Genomic DNA, 10,455 nt, shown 5'->3' with positions numbered 1-10,455 from the left:
ACATTAGATTCGTAATTCAATGGTTCCATTGTGTCCAGAGCCTCGAGTACAGTCAAGTGCATATATAGTTTGTGTGTACGAGGTTCCGAACGAATCTCAAGGGTCCCTTCGATGATTATTGTATTGGCTGATGTTTTCGGTTTTGCAGTCCTCGCGTTTGTGGAGGGACTTTGCTTGTGCAACCTTTGCTTTAGCGAAGGTTGGCTCGCAAAAATGAGACTAGCCGTTTGGGCAGGGTTTGCTTAAGCGAACTAGTTCTCACTTTAGCGATGATTGCTTAAGCGAAGCCTAGTTCGCAAAGGCAAGACCCCCTATTTTTGCGGGGTTCGCTTAAGCGAACATGTGCTCTCTTAAGCGACATCAGAGGGGTTTATGCCTGCCATTTTCAGGGTTTCAACCATTTTAAACCATTTTGAGATTTATAAAATCATATTTTAGGGTTAGTATAGAATGAATAAGTTTTCTGATTTTATCTTGTTCTTTCTTTATCTTTCTACTTTTCTTTCATTTCGTTGGGTTGAAGCTGACTTGTCTTGGTGGAATATACAAGTGCCATCAAGTCCATTTTTGGATCGTGACAAATGGTATCAGAGCCCCAGGTTCATAGGTCTCACATGTGTTCACACTAAGTCGAAGTAGAGTCTCGAGGATCGACACAGAGACGCCTGTAATTATCTTTAAGAGGCTATGAAAACGGTTAGGAAACTTCTTTTTATTCATTCTTTCTTATCGTGCATGGTTAACTTCACTAGTTTTGAGTTGCCACGTGTTGTCATGGCAAATGCTAAGGATCAGAGCTTTTGTTTCTAAGGGTAAAATGGAGGTAGTCCCCGAGACACTGGTTGAGACCCCAACTAGGGGTAGAAGCAGGGCCAAAGTAAGAGGTCGTGTTCGTGGAGTAGAACAGACTAGAGGTCGTGCACGTGGAGCAGCACTAACTAGAGGCAGATCTAGAGAGGTTTCTCCTAAGCCACAGGTCAAGGTTGCTGAGGACCAGGTTTCTCCTGGGTTTAGAGCTCTTTTGTTTGAGGAGACCTTGTTGAAGATGTTAGAAGTGTTGGAGAACTTCCCTCAAGGTGGTGTGGCAGGTACACCACATGGTTCTCAGATTGGATTTGGGGAACATATCATAGGTCATCAAGCTCTAGGTTCTGTGAGCTACCAATAGTTCCTACATCGGCTGTGGGTGCACAAATTTCTCCTGAGGTTATCCTGACGACAACAAATTAGTAGTGTTATGAAATGTTTCGGAGGATGAAATCACTCCAATTAAGGGAGGATGCTTATGAATTTTTGACCTTGTGCCATGATATGCTTAAGGCAGTGGATATTGGTGATACTCATGGTGTTTATTTTGTTGGAAATTTGTGAGCTCTAGACTAGTTGGATCTTCTCCGGTAGAGTGGGATACATTTGTCACGCCCCGAACCTACACCCTGGACGTGGCCGGCACTCGAAGACCATTGTTGGCCCTCACGTGAACCCTTGGCCTGGCTTTCTTAACTCAGCGGAAATCTATCTCAACAGAATAACTCAATACCATGCAAGGTTATAAAACAACTAAACTGATGCATAACATGACAAAAGGCAACTCGTGTCCCAAAATAGAATATTTAGATATATACATAGATGAGGGACTCAATACTGACTGACTGACTGTCTACGAAGCCTCTAAAATACTGAGATGGATGTTGGGACAGACCCCGCAACATCCTAATAAAACAAAACTAAGAGAACAACATAATCGAGTCCTCCGGAAATCAAGGAGGCTCACCACTGACCCTGGAGTGCTTAGTTGGATCAACGGCGTGCTGGTTGCTGACCCTGGGTACCTGTGTCTGCATCACAAGACGATGCAGGCTAACTGGCATCAGTACATGGAATGTACGAGTATGCGAGCTGGAAAACTAAGCAACAAAGGCTAGAAGGAAATCTGGAAGAAACTGAATAGCTTACATGGCTCAACTCAACTCAACCTGACTAACTGCTTTCAATATAAGGAAATTTAAAACAAGTGCGATATAAAGAAAGATTGTTTAAAACCTATTATAAACTCTGTGTGTATACAAAGATACAATAAGCCTGAGATGTATATAGAAATACAAATGAACTTATGTATATAAAAATACAATACTTTCTATGTATGAAAATACAATAACTGTTGTGGGAGTTTCTTTAATCGACAACCATCACGTAAGAGCTATAGTGATGATACAGCGATCGACCTCACGCTGCCAGAGCGTCCTATACCCGGCCAAAGGTATAAGACCTGAACTGCCTAATGGATCCACTAGTCTAATCTGAAAAGGGTTCATCTAAAAAGTATGAACCTCTTCTACCCATGGTGGCTACATGGTTCTATGGGGGCTGTGGGTTCTTTGAATGCTCCCCCAATTCGGTGCTCGATACTACTCCAAAAAATGTACTGGCTCTTATGTTTTTAAAACATATGTCTTCCTGTTGATTTGAGATAATTACTCAAAAACTAGCCCAAAGGCTCTTTGAAAATCTCAGTTTCCAATCTTATTTAAATGTGAAAACATTTCTTTAAAACTTCTTTGGGAATACTTAGTTCCCTAATAACTTTTGAGAAATGAACTCAACTTTATACTCTTGACTTTAACTGAAACTCGTTACTCTTTACTTGACTTGAAACTTGAGCCTTAAAAATGAAGTTAAAACGTTCAATGAAGACTCTTGGAAAACCTTAAAGACTTGCTTTGACTTTCTTAACTTCTAAGCTTGACTTCTAACTTCACTTGACTTCTAACTCGCCTTGAATTGGATTATAGATTCAAGGTATATGATCACATGTTTATGGATGACTCCTTGACGTTTAGAAGTACTTTGGAGTGCTGGAAACAACTAGGAAACATAGGTACAATACCAAGGAACATGCATGAGAAAGTATGAAAAGAATGGGGAAACTTGGCGTCCTTGGCGCTCTGCAAGGCGCGGAGCGCCAACTCTTGAAGCTCAGAAGGGACCTGCTAGCGCTCTGCTAGGTGCGCTGCCCCAAGGGGGAAAGTTCAGAACCTCTTTTGGGGCGCGTTGGCAGGCGCAACACGCCACCCCTTTTTCCAGAAAACTCGACTTTTTCTCCCTTGTTTCACCAACTCTAAACCACTTTAACTTCAAAGGTTTCAACCCCAAACACTAAGAATCATAAAATCCCTCAATATACAAGAGATTTCAACTCACAAACACAACCGGAAACATGTCCCAAATCAACAAGGAACTCCAACAACACAATCAACAACATCAACAACACAACCAACAACTTCAACAACACAATCAATCTTTTCTTGAAAAATAAAACGAACTTGGCGTGTGGGGGAAAGAACCAACCCAACACTATGGACTCACATACCTAGTAGGGATCACCCCCGACGATATCCACGATGATCTCTTTGCTTGCTCTTCTCTTTCTCCTCTTTTTCTCCTCTTCACTCTCAAACCCTAACTCTCACTCTTTAAAAATAGGACAAACTGATCTAGAAATCAGTCTAACACAACAATATAACCAAAGGAATTGGTTAGGGAAAAGACTAAAATGTCCTTAAAATTTCCAGACGAATTTCCCTGTCAACTGCCCAACTTCCAAAGGGAAGTACTCACTCATATGAACTCGGAATTGAGAAAACTCGGTAGCGTTGGAAAGATCATTCCACGAACTTTACAACCATAATTGGAACTACACCTAATTCATTCTGAGCTAGAAAGTTATGACTGCTCAAAGTTGGCCAAAACTCACATTTTTTCCCACACTTAACCAATTTTCCAGATTTTTTAAACCTCTTTTCCAAAAATGAAAATTTCCAATTTTTAAGCTTCTTCCTAGTTATCAACTTGCAAAATGTCATAATATCTCCCCCTTGGGAACATTCGTCCTCGAATGAGGTTACTCTTAAGAGGCAAAAGGTGTAACATCACCCGAACACCCCAACAAGCAATCATGCAACAACAACAACAGCAATGCTCAATATAAATCAAAGAGCAACTAAGAAGGAAATTAGTACCTTAATCTGCATTTCCTCCGGATTCAAAGAGATATGGATATCTCTTCTTCATGTCCTCTTCGGCTTCCCAAGTAGCTTCCTCAACAAATTGGTTCCTCCAAAGGACCTTGACTGATGTTACATCTTTCGTTCTTTACTTACGAACTTGGCGGTCTAGAATCTGAACATGAATCTCTTCATAAGATAAGGTATCCTTGATCCTAACACTCTCAGTCGGCAAGATCAATGAAGGATCGCCTATGCACTTCTTCAACATAGAGATATGAAATACCGGATGACCCGCTGCTAGTTCCTGTGGTAACTCCAACTCATAAGCAACATTGTCAATCCTCTTGGCTATGCGGTAAGGTCCAATATATCGGGGACTAAGTTTCCCCTTCTTACCAAACCTCATAACCCCTTTCATGGGTGAAACTTTCAAATATACCAATCATCTACTTCAAACTCTAACGCTCTTCTCCTAACATCAGTGTAGGATTTTTGACGACTCTGTGCCGTTTTTCAACCTCTCTTGAATCACTTTCACCTTCTCCATCGCTTGGTGAACTAAATTTGGTCCAATCACCCTGCTTCACCAACTTCAAACCACCCCAATAGGAGATCTACATCTTCTCCCATAGAGAGCTTTATATGGAGCCATCTGGATGCTAGAGTGATAATTGTTGTTGTAGGCAAACTCAATGAGAGGTAGGTGATCATCCCAATCCTTTGAAATCGATCACACAAGCCCTCAACATATCTTCTAAGGTCTGAATAGTGCGCTCTGCTTGCCCATCAGTCTGAGGAGAAAGCAGTACTTAAGTTCACCTTCGAACCCAAGCCTTTCTGAAAAGATTTTTAGAACTGTGCAGTGAACTGTGCACCTCTATCTGAAATAATGGAGATTGGGACTCCATGAAGTCTCACTATCTCTTGAATATATAACTTGGCATAATCTTCTGCTGAATTGGTAGTCTTCACCGGTAGAAAATGAGCTGACTTTGTCATTTGTCGACAATCACCCAAATAGAATCATGTTGTCTGCGAGACCTTGGCAACCCTGTGATGAAATCCATATTGATCATCTCCCACTTCCACTCTGGAAGTTCTATCCTCTGAGCCAAACCACCGGGCCTTTGGTGTTCAACTTTCACTTGTTGGCAATTTGGACACTTAGCAACAAACTCAGCAATGCCCTTCTTCATGCCATTCCACCAATAAACTTCACGCAAATCACGATACATCTTGGTGGAACCCGGATGAATAGAATATCTGGAGCTGTGAGCTTCATCCATAATCTTCTCTTGGAGTCCATCTACCATAGGTACGCACAATCTACCTTGAAATCTCAAAACACCATCTCCCCCTTGTTCAAAAGCTAATACTCTTTGCTTTTGAACATTTTCCTTCAACTCGAGCAAAATGGGATCTTGATCTTGCTTCTCTTTCACTTCTGACATTAATGATGACTCGGCCCTGCTCGTCACCGCTATTCCTCCTTCTATGGAATCTGTAAATCTGACTCCCAGGCATGCCAGTCTGTGCACATCTTTTGCTAACTCTTTCCTTCCTTCTTCAATATGGGCGGTGCTACCCATAGACAACCTGCTCAAAGAATCAGCAACAACATTAGCCTTACCTGGGTGGTAAAGAATACTCAGGTCATAATCCTTGAGTAACTCTAACCACCTCCTCTGTCTGAGATTAAGCTCTTTCTGAGTAAGCACATATTGAAGGCTCTTGTGATCAGTGAATATGTCGACATGCACACCATACAAGTAATGACGCCATATCTTCAAAGCAAATACTACAGCAGCTAGCTCTAAGTCATGGGTTGGGTAGTTCTTCTCATGAACCTTTAACTGTCTGGAGGCATAAGCTATAACCTTGCCATTCTGCATTAAGACACAACCCAAACCAACTCTAGATGCATCACAATACACCACAAAACCTTGAGTACCTTCTGGTAGCGTCAAAACTGGAGCTGTAGTCAATCTCTTTTTCAATTCTTGAAAGCTTTTCTCACAAGCTTCAGACCATTGAAATTTCACTGTCTTCTGAGTCAACTTTGTCAAAGGAGATGCAATAGTCGAGAACCCTTCAACAAACCTTCTATAATAGCCAGCTAATCCCAAGAAACTCCTAATTTCAGTTGGAGATGTGGGTCTAGGCCAATTCTGCACTGCCTCAATTTTCCGAGTATCAACTTTAATTCCATCACCGGACACAATGTGGCCTAGGAATGCCACAGACTTAAGCCAAAACTCACACTTAGAGAACTTAGCATACAACTCCTTGTCTTTCAAAGTCTGAAGAACTGTTCTGAGATGACTAGCATGATCTTCTTCATTCCTTGAATAGACTAGTATATCATCAATAAAGACAATAACAAACATATCTAAATAAGGTTTGAAGACTCTATTCATCAAATCCATGAAAGCTGCAGGCGCATTAGTCAAACCAAAGGACATGACCAAAAACTCATAATGACCATACCTGGTTCTGAAAGCTGTCTTTGGGATATCACTTTCCTTACCCTTAACTGATGATAGCCGGATCGGAGGTCAATCTTTGAAAAACAAGTGGCACCCTGAAGCTGATCGAAAAGATCATCAATCCTCGGAAGAGGGTACTTGTTCTTGATGGTAACCTTGTTCAACTGGCGGTAATCTATACACATTCTAAGGGAACCATCTTTCTTCACAAACAAACCGGAGCACCCCAAGGTGAGACACTCGGTCGAATGAAACCCTTTTCTAGGAGATCTTTCAACTGCTCTTTCAACTCTTTCAACTCTGCTGGTGCCATTCTATATGGCGGAATAGAGATAGGACGAGTATCTGGAATGAGATCTATGCCGAAATCTATTTCTCTCTCAGGAGGAATTCCGGGTAGATCATCAGGAAACACTTCTGGAAACTCTCTTACTATAGGAACTGACTGGAAATGAGGTATCTCAACACTAGAATCATGAACTCGGACTAAGTGATAGATACAACCCTTCGAAACTAACTTTCTTGCCTTAAGGTACGAAATAAAACGACCCTTAGGCACTGCTGAAGCTACTCCACTCTATGACTGGCTCATTCGGAAACTGAAACTTGACTGCTCGAGTTCTACAATCTATCGATGCATAACAAGCATGAAGCCAATCCATACCTAGAATGACATCAAAATCTACCATGTCTAACTCAACCAAATCAACCATGGTGCTCTTGTGATTGATAGAAACAGGACAATCACGATAAACTCTTTCTGCTAGAATAGACTCCCCCAACAGGTGTAGAAACACAAAAGGGTTCACAAAGTCCTTTCAGGAAGAACCTCAAACTTATTTGCAACATAAGGAGTTACAAAAGATAAACTTGTTCCTGGATCTAGCAAAGCATACACATCAAAAGCAAAGCCTTTGATCATACCAGTGACAACATTGGAGAGTTCTCTTGCTCATGGCGACTGGTGATTGCATAGAGGCGGTTTGCTCCTCCACCGGTACTAGAAGTAGCTCCTCTAGGTGCCGTCCTGTCTGGTGGAACAACTGAAGAAGACTGTGCTTTATTGCCCCCATTACCCTGCCTATTCTTTGGACACTCTCGCATGAAATGTCCATTCTGAACCACACTTGAAACAAACCAATGGAGCCCTCTCGACAAATACCTGAGTGGTTCCTACCACACTTGGCGCATGCAGGAGGCTTACTACTCCCTTGCGCCACACTACTCCGAAGATTGTGCTGGTCTAGCCTTGAAGTCCTTCGAATTCTGGCCATTAAATTCACCTCTATCTGGGTGCAGGTGCTCTAGCAATGATGGAGCAGGTCCCTTTTGCCTTTGCTGAAAGGAGGAACGGTTTGAATTACCTTTCTCTGCTCCCGGACTCGTTCCCGGTCTTAGCTCTCTTATTTCTGAACTCTTCTCTGTCCCTCAGCTTTTCTTCCTCAACCTGCTGCACATAAATCAACCTTGATATGTCCATGTCCCCGATAAGCATTGCAGCCCTACCTTCCTTGCTCGACAACCGAGACAACCCAGCAACAAACAAGCTCATTCTATTCCTCATGTCCGCAACATCTCGGAGCATAGCGGGATAGTTGTGTGAACTTCACTGTACTCATGAACACTCAAAGGACTCCTGCTTAAGTGTGAGGAACTCACGTACCTTGGCCTCTCTCAATTCTCGAGGAAAGAAATGCCCCAAGAAAGCTTCCTCAAAAGGCCCAACTCGCAGGTGGTGCATTCTCAGCTCTGCCCCCTTTCCACTGGTCGAACCAAGTCTAGCAACATCCTTCAATTGATATGCAGCTAGTTCAACCCGCTCAATATCTGCCACATGCATCACATCAAAAATCTTCTTCAACTCCTCAATGAAATCCTCTGGATCCTCAGTAGTGCTCGAACCCATGAAACTCGAGGATTCATCCCCAAGAACTCACGAATCCTTGAAGTGTCAGCTCCTTCATGTCGAGCTCCCCTTTGCTGACCCATCTGATTTGCTACAGCTTGACTCAACATTCTAATTGCCTCTCTGAACTCGGCATTAGAAACTTCCCTTGATCTTGCACTCCCGGCATAGGTAACTCTTGCTCATCAACATAACGTCTAGGAAGACGCCCTCTACCAACTCTTCGTGGAGGCATGACTATCTGAAACACGCGCAAGCACGGATTAGAAAGAAACTTTTCAGAGATCAACTCTAACGCACGAGATGAATACGAAAGAAGTCAGAAATCTTCTAAATGTTGTAGCCTCCCAATTATAGATGTGGCACGCTTCACACCGATAACTAGGACTCTACAGACACGGCTTCATAGACTCCATAGGACTCTTGAACTCTGTGCTTTGATACCAAGTTTGTCACGCCCCGAGCCTACACTCTGGGCGGGACCGGCACTCGAGACCATTGCTGGCCCCAAGCGACCCTTGGCCTGGCTTTCCTAACTCAGCGGTACTTAACTCAACAACATAACTCAATGCAAGGAAAGGTTAAAAACAACCCATAATCTGGCCGAAACGGCAACTCGAGTCTCAAAATAGAATATTTACATATATATACACAAAAGAGAGACTTAAACTAACTGACTAACTCACTGTCTATGAAGCCTCTAAAGTACTGAGATGGATGTTGGGACAAACCCACAACATCCTAATAAAACAAAACTAGGAATACAAAACAACTGAGTCCTCCAGAAAGTAAGGAGGCTCACCAGTGACTTTGAACTGCTCAGCTGGATCAACGACGTGCAAGATGCTGATTTGGGGTACCTATATCTGCATCGTCATAAGATGTAGGCCAACTGGCATTAGTACATTGAATGTACGAGTATGCGAGCTGGAAAACTAAGCAACATAGGCTAGAAGGAAATCTGGAAGAAACTGAATAGCTTACCTGGATCAACTCAACCTGATTGACTTCTTTCAATATAAGGCAATTTAAAATAAGTGCGATATAAAGAAAGACTGCCTTAAACATGCTATAACTCTGAGTGTATACAAAGATACAATAAACCTGAGATGTATATAGAAATACAATGATCTGATGTATATAAAAATACAATTATTTATGTGTATGAAAATACAATAACTGCTGTGGGAGTTTCTCTAACCGACAACCATCACATAAGAGCTACAGTGATGATACAGCGATCGACCTCACGCTGCACAATATCTTATACGGCCAAAGGTATAAGACCTGAACTGCCTAATGGATCCCCTGTCTAATCTGAAAAGGATTCATCTAAAAAGTATGATCCTTTTCTACCCATGGTGGCTAACATGGTTCTATGGGGGCTGTGGGTTCTTTAACGATCCCCAATTCGGTGCTCGATACTACTCCCAAAAAATGTACTGGCTCTTATGTCTATAAAACATATTTCTTCCTGCTGATATGAGATAATTACTCAAAAACTAGCCCGAAGACTCTTTTGGAAATCAGTTTCCGACCTTGTTTAAATGTAAAAACATTTTTTAAAACTTCTTTGAGAATACATAGTTCCCTAATAACTTTGAGAAAGGAACTCAACTTTAAACTCTTTACTCAACTCAAAACTCTTAACTTAAATTGAAACTCTTGACTTAACTTGACTTGAAACTTGAGCCTTAGAATAAAGTTAAACGTTCAATAAAGACTCTTGAATAACTCTTAAAACTTGCTTGAACTTACTTTTAAACCTTGCTTGACTTGACTCTAACTTCCCTTAACTTCGATCCTAACTTGCCTTGAATTGAACTATGGATTCAAGGTATATGATCACATGTTTATGGATGAATTCTGGATGTCTAAACATACCTTAGAGTGTTGGAGACAACTAGGAAACATAGGTACAATACCTAGGAACATGCATGAGAAAGCATGGAAAGAATGGGAGAACATGGCGTCCTTGGCGCTCTGCAAGGCGCGGAGCGCGAGCCCTCGAAGCTCAGAAGGCACCTGCTGGTGCTTTGTGAGGCGCGCCGCCCCA

The sequence above is a fragment of the Solanum verrucosum genome, unplaced genomic scaffold (assembly GCF_900185275.1).
Source record: "Solanum verrucosum unplaced genomic scaffold, falcon-dt-bn FXZP01000287.1, whole genome shotgun sequence".
Classification (NCBI taxonomy): domain Eukaryota; kingdom Viridiplantae; phylum Streptophyta; class Magnoliopsida; order Solanales; family Solanaceae; genus Solanum; species Solanum verrucosum.
The sequence above is the reverse complement of the archived record's forward strand: the minus strand, read 5'-3'. Positions refer to the sequence as shown.